Here is a 15066-nt window from a genome sequence, read left to right as displayed (position 1 = left end):
CAAGCATTTTAAGGGAATATGTACGAGCTATAGTTATGCATATTCCCTTCAAAAGAGCAAGAGAGTTGAGGAAGCAGAACCCAATGGTCATTGGAGGAGATACAGCAGAGAAAGGCTGACCTATTGTTGAGGCCCTTGAGTTTAGAATTTGAGAATATTCAATGGTTAGATATTTTTGTGTTTGTTGTAAATGTCATACATTAATATCATAATAGCAAGATGTATATGTATGAACTGGAAGTGTTATTTTTATTATTACTCAGTGTTACTCTTTTTGTGCATGCACTATGGGCCCTGGTCAAAAGTAGTGCACTATATAGGGAATAGAGTGCCATTTTGGATGCAGCTACTCTCTCCCTGTTTGTCTACAGTAAGAAAGAGCCTCAGAGCAAGAGAAGATCTTTCTAGTTCTGTCACAGCAGAGCCGTCACAGAAATGGACCAGTACAGTCTAGTCTTGACAGAAGAAGAAAAACCACAGGATGTGTCCCAAATGGCACTCTAGTCCCTATACATAGTGCACTACTTTTGACCAGAGTTCTATGGGCCCCAGTCAAAAGTAGTGCACTATGTAGGTAATAGGGTGCCATTTGGGACTGGCCCACATACACTAACACTGAATGAGAGATAAGGGTTTTAATGTGAGATCATCAAACTAAAAATACCAACTAAAACATCAAATAATGCTGCTGCTATTTTCGAACACACTACAGATGTAGAAAGACGGAACAAATATGAGTCAATGGCTTTCATCTATGATAGATATGACAAGTAGGTTGGATCATTGGTTGCATCTCAAATGGCAACCTAGTCACTATATAGTTGATATAGCCCTATGGACCCTGGTCAAAAGTAGTGCACTATACAGGAAGCAGGGTGCCATTTGTGAGGAAGCCATTAAGTGCTGTAGGTGACACCCTGTGTTTTATTAAAAAGTATAGCTCCATAAGTATTGTATTGGGAGAAACTACTCAATAATGTTTTACTCACATTGATAGATTATTTGTGCTCTTTATCATTTGGAGATACTGATTGCATAACTTTAAAAGGTGTGGTTGATTCAGGCGTGTTGAAATCAGGGATGTGTCAACTTACTGAAAGAATTATGAATGTTCAAATGATATTATTATGATGATGAAAGGATTTGGTGGGTAGAGTCTTGGAGGAGGAGCTTCATCCTGACTACCAACCCAGTATAAAACACTAATATTGTCTACATATGGCAAGGATAGAATTAGAACGCTTGCCATCTAATTCTATGATCGCAAGTTTCTCACTGTCACAATTCATGCTAACCATGCTTGGCCCAATGTAGGAAATGCAATAATATTATGGTAATAGTATAGTAGTATAGTAGTAGTATAGAAATGTGTCATGTCATGAATCTCTGTGCCAATAGAGGAAATAAGAGACCCATCTGGCAACAGACCCAACAGACCACAACAGACTAATGGGATGTGTAACTAAGGAAACACCTTCCACTGACCTGTATTTCCTGCTGATTCAGAGAATACACAGACACACTATAGTACAACATAATCTGTTTGACCACAGCAGCACAATGCATAGCTTATCATTCATAGGCTCCCCCTCGTAAAATAGGTTTCTAACCTCTTGGGTCTTTCCTGGCTTGATTAAAGGTAAACATTTTTTTACAAAAATCACTCATAAGTGCATTCATAGGGTCATGTTTCCTAGCACGCATGGTGCCAGGCAGCTAAACCTAGTTTGACCATATAGATGCTTACTTGACAGAGATAAGGATGCTACATGAGATGCTACATGATCATGGGATGACATCATGGTTATCATCGTTTTTATCATCATGCTTTTATGGTTATATTGTATTTGTAGCTTTGCCTGCGGCCAAAATGTCACCCTATTCCCTTTATATAGTGCCCTACTTTTGACCAGTGCCCATAGGGCTCTTTTCAAAAGTAGTCCAGTGCCTATAGGAATCTGGTCAAAGGTAGTGCAGAGAATAGGATGCCATTTGGGACATAACCTCTGATTCTTAAGAGAGAAGGATGAAGACACTAAGACAGAGGTCAGGGGGATGAATGAGCCAGCAGCAGCAGTCCCTCCCTTGCCTGAGAGCACACTGAGAGCCTACACACACACACACACACACACACACACACACACACACACACACACACACACACACACACACACACACACACAGTGTTACCCTGGCCTGAGAGGCTTCCACATTGAGAGCCTAATCAATGAAAGAGAGTCAGAAGAGCAACACTTCACTCTGAAACACTGCCACTACACAGTCTAATCCCACTAATACAATACCGGAACTTTCACTTACATTCCTCATTACATTGGCACTGTCTTACAGTAGCCTGCGTACGGGTTCCCAATACAGTATAACTATACCTTTGCTTTGAATTTCCCTGAGAAAATATCAAACAGCACAAATTCAGTTGCTGGTAGATCTAGGGAGGGTACTTCTGCCCATATAGCAAAATCATGCTGTCCAGACTACAGGTCTGTTACACCCATATCAGAACAAATCACACATTCTACAAATTGTACATTCTATAGCCTACACATTCTGTATAGGTTTGCATCTAACCTCTGATTCAGATCTCTCATCAGACCCAGAAGGTCGAAGGAGGATGAGGCCCAGGCCTACATCCAAAATGGGCCTATCATTAATAATTTATAAACCTGTAAATATCGAAACTTCCAGCTTACATATTGCAATGAATAACGTTGTATACATCTCACGATTTCAAATGACAGATTCAAATCAACAAACAACAAAACGTCAGGGCTTGTTCTCATGCTGAATGCTCGTCCACTGTAGAGCTTGTATAATTGTGTTGTTTGCATTAACACAATATAACTAAATACAGGGATTGACGACATAACTAACCTTACAGACAGCTCATAAAACTCAGAAAGCTCATAAAGCTTATAAAAGTCTAAAATCGCATATTGCAGCCTAAAATCGGAGATAAAAAGAGAAGGAAAGCTGCATTCCAATCCCTCATCTCACGCTGCTCACGGGCGCTGTCCATTTCAGCACCACAAGATCGAGCAAGGCAAGGGAGTAGTGCCTGAAATATCCGGTTACAAAAAAAGCCGTTTAATGCAATATCAACTTCGTCACTCTTTTTATTTGATTGCTTTACACTCAAAAAGGATATAGATAACAGGACAAACAGGACAACAGGATTTTGGGATGCATGCAGGCCATGAGCCTATAGTCATAGGCTACAGGGTAAGGGCTTACTAACAGGGATATGGGCTGCAGGTGTGGTATAATCCGATAATGAAATATGTTACGTTGATAAAACAAACACTTATCTCATCAAGCAAGATCAAAAAGCACATGATGGTTGTTTAGGCTACAGCGTTTATTTACCGACGTAAATGTTCCACACTGGCTGGTGTAAGATAGGGCTATGCATCAGCATAATGTGATAGCAACCATCCCTCATTCTATTCTTACTTGGACCCAATGGGACATACGAAATTAACAGTTTTTCAGTCATTTTGTTTCATCCAGTAGCGGTGCACCAGCTTGTTTTATGTAACCATCTCAGACATCCCATGCAGCTCTTCCCGTTAACGACCGTGTCTCAAAGGTAAACCGGTGGCCAAATGTCCTTAGGCTACTGAAAATGCCCTTACATAATGACAATCCCTTTCATTATCCAAACATACCCTAGGCTACACATTCGGCGACATGGTATGATGACAATCTATATTCTGTAAGGAAGCAGGCAGGTCTCAGTGGGTTGTTGCACCACTTGCCATATTCCTGGTAGTCGATTGCCGTATCAATTTCAGGCTATACTATTGTTTACTATATTATAAACTCAATGACACCAATCTCCCTGCCAATGACATGCACACTAGCCCACTGTGTCGTTGTTATCTAATCTCATTTTCACAGGCGCAATAGGCTAAACACTTTCAATCGAGCTATTGCTGAATGGTGTGTTTGTTTTGATGTATAAACATTAATATCGATCATTCTATCGTTGCCAATTGTATTACAAAGTCGGTTTGTAGACTATACACAATTAGGCATGATAAGCATCGTGCACAGATATTGCGATGCACACGTTTAGCAGCAGCCTACCCAAAAGTGCGGCCCATCAAAGCCTAGGAAACACTGCGAAATGCTGCAGTGGGTGGTTTCTATGTTATGCTCAGGTTTTTCCACGGAGCAAAAAGTCCCATCTCGAACACATAGTCCTACCTTGTCGCCATCAACATCATAGACTCAGGAAAAAAATATTGTTCTCCATCATTTTCTCCAATAATTCAGTGTTTCTAGGATATTCTGATCGTTTAACGCGCTGCCTAGTCCTAAAATAGGCTCCTTGAAGGAAGGAGATACAGTATGTAGGCTACCACACCCGTAAAGCCATGTCGACCACCAGATCGATACCAGGGTATGTGTTTGCAACGAAATTACAATGGTAATAAGGTTCTTGCTTTGATTATAATTTTTTAGATGAATGGTGTATGAAAAAGAAGTGTGGAGGATAGCGGCACCGTTTCAAAGGCTCTGGTACCAAAAAAAACAACCCCGTACATGTTAGAATAGGCTAGAATAGATGGATGATTTAAAAAAATGCATGGTGGAGGAGAGAATTAGGCTATCATTTTAGGCTACTGGTGCTCATCACCATACATTGGCCCATATTTGCTGCGTGTCCTAACTATCACAAAAATAAATAAAATGTATGCAGGAAATCATTCATTTTCGTTTGATAATCATAATTTGTAATTTTTGTAATCATTACATCGTTTAGTTTTAAAACCGGTCAAAATCGGGGACATAATCTCCTCATAATTTTTCCTAATTGTCTGAACAATATTATGGTTAGCTCTGTGAAGAAAATTTGCAATATATCGATTAAGCTTAAATATAACGGGAATCTGGTTTAGGCTCTGGCAGGCAGCCTATTCAAGCAAAAAAGATGCTGGGCAGAGAGCGGCTCTGCGACATTTTTATCAGGTTATTGTCAGACTATAACCAACGGATTCGTCAAAACATGCAACCGTTTTAGAAAAAGCTAAGAATTCACCTACTTTATAAGCGTTACAAGGAACCCAGAAAGGCGTTGTTGGACTGCAGATGTCGAAAAGATTCGGGAGAAACTGCGGTTGTCGCCATATTGTTGCTGCTATCTTCCCTCTCAGTACTTGCAGCTACCCTGGCTGCATAATTGATGACTCTCGGCAGAAATGTAAGGGAGTGTCGCCAAGTGCCTTTCACTGAAGAAATCAATGACCACCACCACCATTCATGGGTGCTTAAAAATAGTCCTATGATAAAGAGGTGAATTGTTATCTAACATTTGTTCAGATACCTCCACAAGAGGTGAAATCGTTAAAAAGACTAGTTTATAGGACCTTCAGCACAGGCACAGCAACTGAATGAGCCAAGCCATATCAGCTGAACATGGTGTGGACCACTTTTTACAGTCTTTTAAGATTTGTGATGGATGATAAGCGGTTTACTACTGTACATGGTGGGCAAAGTAGCCTAATGAGTTGTTGGCATAGACCTACAGGAATGTTTTACTACAATGATTACATGAGAAACTGGAAATTGGGCCTAAAATTCGTTGCAAATAAGGATATGCAAAATCTGAAATTGGATTGTAGCCTATGGTAGGATAGACCTATAATATTGTTCAAGGGTATCAACATTATCCCCGTTTTTTTCCAGGTCTAGTAGGTTATTGACTCAAGTGACCTCTCACAGCCTGCAGTAGGCTAATAAAAGAGTGACCAAACGTGGTATTACGTCACAATGCCGATACCTCTCCACTTTGGAATAATAAATGAAGGAATCAATGAATGCACCCCGGATTGGATCCACCTGTCAGTTTAGTCCATCTAGCCTACATTTCCTCACTCCAATATGGACTTTAGGGCATTTGGAATGTTTGTATGTGCCCTGTCAATAAGTGTATTGTTCTCTGAAGTTTCAGCACAAGTAAGTCCCCAGACTTTTTCGCAAGAGTAGGTTAGGGTTTGCATGTAGAGCGCGCGATAAATGATGCTTTCACTTAGTCTGAATGTGGCTCACCCAAAGTTGCCAATACATTCCGAGGCGAAGACCGGAACGCTGATTCTACTTAACTGACAGATGGGTGATCTACCCCATGTTTAATGCTAAGCAGAACTTTAACTGAAACTTCAATTTACATTCTAAACGTCCAATATTATGTGTGGGTGATGATAGCATTTAAGTCATTTACATTTAAGTCATTTAGCAGACGCTCTTATCCAGAGCGACTTACAAATTGGTGCATTCAACTTAGGATAGCCAGTGGGACAAGTTGTCCAGGGTCACGCCAAGGTTCTTTGCACTCTGGGAGGAGGACACAATGGAGTTGTCAACCGTGATGGCGAGATCATGGAGCGGGCAGTCCTTCCCCGGGAGGAAGAGCAGCTCTATCTTGCCGAGGTTCAGCTTGAGGTGGTGATCCGACATCCACACTGATATGTCTGCCAGACATGCAGAGATGCGATTCGCCACCTTGTCATCAGAAGGGGGAAAGGAGAAAAATAATTGTGTGTCGTCTGCGTAGCAATGATAGGAGAGACCATGTGAGGATATGACAGAGCCAAGTGACTTTGTGTATAGAGAGAATAGGAGAGGGCCTAGAACTGAGCCCTGGGGGACACCAGTGGTGAGAGCACGTGGTGCGGAGACAGATTCTCGCCATGCCACCTGGTAGGAGCGACCTGTCAGGTAGGACGCAATCCAAGAGTGAGCAGCGCTGGAGATGCCCAACTCGGAGAAGGTGGAGAGGAGGATCTGATGGTTCACAGTATCAAAGGCAGCAGATTGGTCTAGAAGGATAAGAGCAGAGGAGAGAGAGTTAGCTTTAGCAGTGCGGAGAGCCTCCGTGACACAGAGAAGAGCAGTCTCAGTTGAATGACCAGTCTTGAAAGTTGACTGGTTTGGATCAAGAAGGTAATTCTGAGAGATATAGCAGGAGAGTTGGCTAGAGACGGCACGCTCAAGAATTTTGGAGAGAAAAGAAAGAAGGGGTACTGGTCTGTAGTTGTTGACATCGGAGGGATCGAGTGTAGGTTTTTTGAGGAGGGGTGCAACTCTCGCTCTCTTGTAGACAGAAGGGACATAGCCAGCGGTCAAGGATGAGTTGATGAGCGAGGTGAGGTAAGGGAGGTCTCCGGAAATGGTCTGGAGAAGAGAGGAGGGGATAGGGTCAAGCGGGCAGGTTGTTGGGCGGCCGGCCGTCACAAGTCGCAAGATTTCATCTGGAGAGAGAGGGGAGAAAGAAGTCGAAGTATAGGGTAGTGCAGTGTGAGCAGGACCAGCGGTGTCATTTGACTTAATAAATGAGGATCGGATGTCGTCAACCTTCTTTTTAAAATGGTTGATGAATTCATCCACAGAGAGGGAGGAGGGAGGGGGAGGAGGAGGAGGATTCAGCAGGGAGGAGAAGGTGGCAAAGAGCTTCCTAGGGTTAGAGGCAGAGGCTTGACATTTAGAGTGGTAGAAAGTCGCTTTAGCAGCAGAAACAGAGGATGAAAATGTAGAGAGGAGGGAGTGAAAAGATGACAGGTCCGCAGGGAGTCTAGTTTTCCTCCATTTTTGCTCGGCTGCCCGGAGCCCTGTTCTGTGAGCTCGCAATGAGTCGTCAAGCCACGGAGCAGGAGGGGAGGACCGAGCCGGCCGGGAGGATAGGGGACATAGAGAGTCAAAAGATGCAGAAAGAGAGGAGGGTTGAGGAGGCAGAATCAGGAGATCGGAGGGAGAAGGATTTAGCAGAGAGAAGAGATGATAGGATGGAAGAGGAGAGAGTTGCGGGAGAGAGAGAGCAAAGGTTGCGATGGCACATTACCATCTGAGTAGGGGCAGAGTGAGAAATGTTGGAGGAGAGCGAGAGAGAAAAGGATACAAAGTAGTGGTCGGAGACTTGGAGGGGAGTTGCAGTGAGATTAGTAGAAGAACAGCATCTAGTAAAGATGAGGTCAAGCGTATTGCCTGCCTTGTGAGTAGCGGGGGACGGTGAGAGGGTGAGGTCAAAAGAGGAAAGGAGTGGAAAGAAGGAGGCAGAGAGAAATGAGTCAAAGGCAGACGTAGGGAGGTTAAATTCACCCAGAACTGTGAGGGGTGAGCCATCCTCAGGAAAGGAACTCATCAAGGTGTCAAGCTCATTGAGGAACTCTCCAAGGGAACCTGGAGGGCGATAAATGATAAGGATGTTAAGCTTGAATGGGCTAGTGACTGTGACAGCATGGAATTCAAATGAGGAGATAGACAGATGGGTCAGGGGGAAAAGAGAGAATGTCCACTTGGGAGAGATGAGGATTCCTGTGCCACCACCTCGCTGACCAGATGCTCTCTGGGTATGCGAGAACACATGATCAGACGAGGAAAGAGCAGTAGCAGTGTTTTCTGTGGTAATCCATGTTTCCGTCAGCGCCAAGAAGTCGAGGGACTGGAGGGTAGCATAGGCTGAGATGAACTCTGCCTTGTTGGCCGCATGCGGACAGCGGCCGTTGGCAGACGCTCGAGGAGGGTCACGTGTTGTTGGAGGGCGTGATGCACCTTTGGGTGATTGGCCTTGGCAGGTCAGCGTGCAGGTGTAGTCGTGGCACCTCTGCAGTGGGACTATCCTCAACCTCTGTGTGCACACGGCTGCACACTGCTTCACAGTCTTTCCGTGAGTCATTTACAGGCCTACAAGAAACAAGAATAGGCAGGCTATATTTAGTAGATCTTTTTATTAGAGAAATTCTAGCCTGAGTGCCAGTCTGTTTGTGCTATCATGCCAACTCATTGTCATGCCATGTGTTTGGCTGGACAACGACAGCAATGTAGTTGGCAAGAGCACAAATATATATTGGTATAAGCTCGAGAAATTACTGCAAAGCAGATAAATCCAAATATGCATACAGGTATAATCACTTGAGATACATAATTTACAGTGCCACTGACACATGTAGGCTAGGCTACACCTTTCAGATTATTTTTTTAGCTGCTTAGGCCAAATAAGACAATGCTATAACACTTTTAAATGACATTAGTGAACGACATACACACTGCCATTTTTCCTAGTCATTGCTCAATATAAAAAGCTGCTATCACTTTTCTGCTAAATACAGTCATTTTTGTTGTTCACCCCAACTCTCTTTTCTGCTGCACCCAGACCCCATAGGATGTCCAGTCTACGCATGGTGGCAGGACCCAACGTGCTAACAGCACCAGGGAGGTATTCCCAGCACCGCTATGTTACAGAGGTCAGAGCTCATGAGAAGTTTCACCAACCCAGCTTCTCCAACGACCTAGCTCTTCTCTCCACTGGAGTACACTGACTTTGTCCAGCCTGTCTGTACACTACCGGTCAAAAGTTTCAGAACACCTACTCATTCCAGGGTTTTTCTTAATTTTTACTACTTTCTACATTGTAGAATAATAGTGAAGACATCAAAACTATGAAATAACACATATGGAATCATGTCATAACCTAAAAAATATAATATATTTTATATTTGAGATTCTTCAAATAGCCACCCTTTGCCTTGATGACAGCTTTGCACACTCTTGGCATTCTCTCAACCAGCTTCACCTGGAATGCTTCACTCTGCCATCCGACTCATCCCAAACCATCTCAGTTTGGTTGAGGTCGGAATATTGTGGAGGTCAGGTCATCTGATGCAGCACTCCATCACTCTCCTTCTTGGTAAAATAGTCCTTACACAGACTAGAGGTGTGTTGGGTCATTGTCCTGTTGAAAAACAAATGATAGTCCCACTAAGCCCAAACCAGATGGGATGGCACATGGATGCAAAATGCTGTGGTAGCCATGCTGGTTAAGTGTGCCTTGAATTCTAAATAAATCACAGACAGTGTCACCAGCAATGAACCCCCACACCATAACACCTCATCCTCCATGCTTTACGGTTGTCACGTTCGTTGAATGACGGGTCAGACCAAGGCGCAGCGTGATAAGCATACATGTTTATTTTAACTATTAAACACCACGACAAAACAATAAACGAAACGTGAAGTCCAAGGTCGCACACACAACATACCTTACAAGGAACAAGATCCCACAACTAGACAGTGCCAATAGGCTGCTTAAGTATGGGCCCCAATCAGAGACAACGAGCGACAGCTGCCTCTGATTGGGAACCACACCGGCCAACATAGAACTAGACATACTAGATCCTAAACATAGACAAAGCACAACAAGGAATATACACACCCTGACTCAACATATAAGCGTCCCCTGAGTCAGGGCGTGACAGTACCCCCAAAGGTGCGGACTCCGACCCCACATCATAAACATAACAGGGTAGGGGCCGGGTGGGCATTCCGCCTCGGAGGCGGATCCGGCTCGGGGCGTGACGACCTCTCACTCTCCGCCTCCCTGTTGCGCCCCTGGTCTGGTCTGGACCTCGGCGCGCTGCTTCCCCTCTCCTTCCTCCCACGATACGCCAGGCTCTGTCTGGACCCTAGTGTGGGAGACCCCGAACCTGGAGAGGGGCTGACGTCATGGTCTGGACTGGAGCCGCTGACCGGAGCTGGACTGGGCACCGGTGGAGCGGACTGCTCTGGCTCCGGAGTGGAGCCGCTGACCGAAGCTGTGTCAGGCACCGTTGGAGCGGACTGCTCTGGCTCCGGAGTGGAACAGCTGACCGGCACTGGATCAGGCACCGGTGGAGCGGACTGCTCTGGCTCCGGAGTGGAGCAGCTGACCGGTGCCGGACCAGACACCGGTGGAACGGGCACGGGCCGTGCCAGACTGGACAAACGCACCACTGGTCTGGTGCGAGGAGCAGGCACGGGCCGGACTAGGAACACGCACCACTGGCTTGGTGCGAGGGACAGGAACGGGCCGGGCCGGACTGGCGACGCGCACCACTGGCTTGGTGCGGGGAGCAGGAACGGGCCGGACCGGACTGGCGACACGTACCACTTGCTTGCTTGGTGCGAGGAGCAGGAACAGGCCGGGCCGGACTGGCGACATGCACCACTGGCTTGCTGCGAGGAGCAGGAACAGGCCGGGCCGGGCTGGCGATGCGCACCACTGGCTTGGTGCGAGGAGCAAGAACAGGCCGGGCCGGGCTGGCGACGCGCACCACTGGCTTGGTGCGAGGAGCAGGAACAGGCCGGGCCGGGCTGGCGACGCGCACCACTGGCTTGGTGCGGGGAGCAGGAACGGGCCGGACCGGACTGGCGACACGCACCACTTGCTTGGTGCGAGGAGCAGGACTGGGTTCCTTTATTAACCCCCGCTCCTTCTGCTGTCTAACCAGCTCCTCTCGCCGTGCCTCTACTCTTTCCTTTTCCCTTTTAGCCTCCTGTAACATGGTGGCCTCCTCTTCTAACCTGCAGATCCGCCCTTTAACGGCCTCCTGCTGCCTCGTAGTCCACACCGTGTGCCCCCCCCCCCAAAAAAAATGTTCTTGGGGTTGCCTCTCGGGTCTCCGTTTCACCTCTCCTGCCTGGGCTTCCTCCTTCGCCCAGGGTCCGCTATCGGCTAATCTCACCTCCTTCTCCCTCATCCCTTTCAGGGCCTCCATATGCTTGGCCAAATCCTCTCATCTCCTCCCAAGTCCATGATCTCTGCTCCACTACCTGTGTCCAGGGTGTCTGCTGCTCCTGGGCACGCTGCTTGGTCCGTGTTTGGTGGGATCTTCTGTCACGTTCGTTGAATGACAGGACAGACCAAGGCGCAGCGTGATATACGTACATGTTTATTCAACTAAATAAACACACGACAAAACAATACACGAAACGAAACGTGAAGTCCTAAGGTAGAATACAACAAACCTTAACCGGAACAAGATCCCACAACTAGACTGTGCCAATAGGCTGCTTAAGTATGGTCCCCAATCAGAGACAACGAGCGACAGCTGCCTCTGATTGGGAACCACACCGGCCAACATAGATATATACATACTAGATAATAAACATAGAAAACGCACAACAAAGAATATACACACCCTGACTCAACATTTAAGCGTCCCCTGAGTCAGGGCGTGACAACGGTGGGAAATACACATGCGGAGATCATCCATTCGACCACACCGCGTCTCACAAAGACACGGCGGTTGGAACCAAAAATCTCCAATTTGGACTCCAGACCAAAGGACACATTTTCACCGGTCTAATGTCTATTGCTCATGTTTCTTGGCCCAAGCAGGTCTCTTCTTCTTATTGGTGTCCTTCAGTAGTGGTTTCTTTGCAGCTATTCGACCATGAAGGCCTGATTCACACAGTCTCCTCTGAACAGTTGATGTTGAGATGTGTCTGTTACTTGAGCTCTGTGAAGCATTTATTTGGGCTTCAATTTCTGAGGCTGGTAACTCTAATGAACTTATCCTCTGCAGCAGGGGTAACTCTGGGTCTTCCATTACTGGGGCGATACTCATGAGAGCCAGTTTCATCATTGATGGTTTTTGCGACTGCACAAAGAAACTTTCAAAGTTCTTGAAATGTTCCGTATTGACTGACCTTCATGTCTTAAAGTAATGATGGACTGTCAATTTTCATTGCTTAGTTGAGCTGTTCTTGCCATAATATGGTCTTTTACCAAATATGGCTATCTTCTGTATACCCTCCTACTTTGTCACAACACAACTGATTGGCTCAAACGCATTAAGGAAAGAAATTCCACAAATTCACTTTTAAGAAGGCACGCCTGTTAATTGAGATGCATTCCAGGTGACTACCTCATGAAGCCGGTTGAGAGAATGCAAAGCTGTCATCAAGGTAAAGGGTGGCTAATTGAAGAATCTCAAATATAAAATATATTTTTATTTGTTTAACACTTTTTTGGTTACTACATGATTCCTTATATGTTATTTCATTGTTTTGATGTCTTCACTATTATTCTACAATGTAGAAAATAGTAACAATAAAGAAAAACCCTTGAATGAGTAGGTATTCTAAAACTTTTGACTGGTACTGTACAGTGGAAGACGAGATGGAGGAATTCAACTTAAACCTCAACTTGTGTTTTGTCAGTGGTTGGGGCAGCACTCAAAGGTTTATGTGGGATCTATTAGGAAATTAGAATACAATACAGGACAATACTACCTGTATTAATCAAACTGGAAGCTGGTCTCCTGCTCTGCACTCAACCCCCCGTATAACACAAACACACCCATTTGAGAGGACCACAGGTTCAGCCACAAGGTCAGCCACAGTGCAGCGTTCCTGGGTTAAGAGCCTTAGCCTGGGTACCAGTCTGTTTGTGCCATCATGCCACTCCATGCCACTCCTTGACGTGCATGACAAGGAGTTGACATGATAGCGCAAACAGATCTGGGACCAGACTATAACAGTGTTGAATGTTGAATTTAACAGTAGATGAATACAGCATGTGTGTCTCTCTTTAGAAAAGCCGATGGGCATACTGCAGGAAGCTGAGGTGGAGCTGATTGAGAGAAATACTTGTAATCGGATCGACTGGTACAACGGTTACATCAAGAATGGCATGATCTGTGCTGGTTCTGAGACCGGGGTGGTTGACACATCAGGTGAGGTGGCCATCATGCCTGTGTCCAAAATGGCACCCTATTCCCTTTATAGTGCACTACTTTTGACCAGAGCTCATGGGAAATATGGTACGATTTGGGACGTAGCCCATTTGAAACTTTTTAAAATCTCTACCTGTGCTTATCCTATGCATGTCTCATAACTAAGGCGTTATAAGTGTGCTTATAATGCATTATAAAGAGGGGTTCATTCATTCAGGGTATTTTCATTAATTCATTATGAAAATAAAGTTGTGTTCTCCATTACAGTGCATTCGGAAAGTATTCAGACCCCTTGACTTTGTCCACATTTTGTTAAGTTACAGCCTTATTCTGAAATTGATTACATTTATTTTTCTACAACTTCATTGGAGTCCACCTGTGGTAAATCCAATTGATTGGACATGATTGGGAAAGGCACACACCTGTCTATATAAGGTCCCACAGTTGACAGTGCATGTCAGAGCAAAAACCAAGCCATGAGGTCGAAGGAATTGTCCGTAGAGCTCCGAGACAGGATTGTGTCGAGGCACAGATCTGGGGAAGGGTACCAAAACATTTCTGCAGTATTGAAGGTCGCCAAGAACACAGTGGCCTCCATCATTCTTAAATGGAAGAAGTTTGGAATCACCAAGACTCTTCCTAGAGCTGTCCGCCCGGCCAAACTGAGCAATCGGGGGAGAAGGGCCTTGGTCAGGCAGGTGACCAAGAACCCGATGGTCACTCTGACAGAGCTCTAGAGTTCCTCTGTGGAAATGGGAGAATCTTCTAGAAGGACAACCATCTATGTAGCCTTCCACCAATCAGACCTTTATGGTAGAGTGGCCAGACGGAAGCCACTCCTCAGTAAAAGGCACATGACAGCCCGCTTGGAGTTTGCCAAAAGGCACCTAAAGACTCTCAGACCATGAGGAACAAGATTCTCTGGTCTGATGAAACCAAGATTGAACTCTTTGGCCTGAATGCCAAGTGTCACGTCTGGAGGAAAACTGTCACCATCCGTACAGTGAATATTGTTTTTAAGTGGCAGGGACTGGGAGACTAGTCAGGATCGAGGCAAAGATGAACGGAGCAAAGTTCAGAGAGATCCTTGATGAGAACCTGCTCCAGAGTGCTCAGGACCTCAGACTGGGACGAAGGTTCACTTTCCAACAGGACAATGACCCTAAGCACACAGCCAAGACAACGCAGGAGTGGCATCGGGACATGTCTCTGAATGTCCTTGAGTGGCCCAGCCAGAGCCTGGACTTGAACCCGATTGAACATCTCTGGAGAGACCTGAAAATAGCTGTGCAGCAACGCTCCCCTTCCAACCTGACAGAGCTTGAGAGGATCTGCAGAGCAGAATGGGAGAAACTCCCCAAATACAAGGTGTGCCAAGCTTGTAGCGTCATACCCAAGAAGACTCGAGGCTGTAATCGCTGCCAAAGGTGCTTCAACAAAGTACTGAGTAAAGGGTCTGAATACTTATGTACATTTCATATTAAAGCTTTTTATTTTTAATAACAATTCTAAAAATCAGTTTTTGCTTTGTCATTATGGGTTATTGTGTGTAGAC

The 15066-nt window shown here is 45.4% G+C and overlaps 1 protein-coding gene across 11 annotated transcripts in view; it reads right to left on the bottom strand.

Moving 5' to 3' along the window:
- The window catches only part of LOC121545897 (sodium channel protein type 8 subunit alpha), a 79133-nt gene extending 73956 nt beyond the window's left edge, over window positions 1–5177 (bottom strand). For 10 of the 11 annotated variants that reach the window (XM_041856796.2, XM_041856801.2, XM_041856806.2 and 7 more), the window contains exon 1: window positions 5064–5177. The gene's annotated coding sequence lies outside the window, so the exon portion shown is untranslated. Of the gene's footprint in view, window positions 1–4224; window positions 4295–5063 lie in introns of those variants that run through there. The other variant, XM_041856798.2, reaches the window with a different exon arrangement.
- Window positions 5178–15066: the final 9889 nt, after the last annotated feature.

Source organism: Coregonus clupeaformis, chromosome 30, assembly GCF_020615455.1.
Source record: "Coregonus clupeaformis isolate EN_2021a chromosome 30, ASM2061545v1, whole genome shotgun sequence".
NCBI lineage: Eukaryota > Metazoa > Chordata > Actinopteri > Salmoniformes > Salmonidae > Coregonus > Coregonus clupeaformis.
Note: the sequence above shows the minus strand (reverse complement) of the source record. Positions and strands in the feature narration are given on the sequence as shown.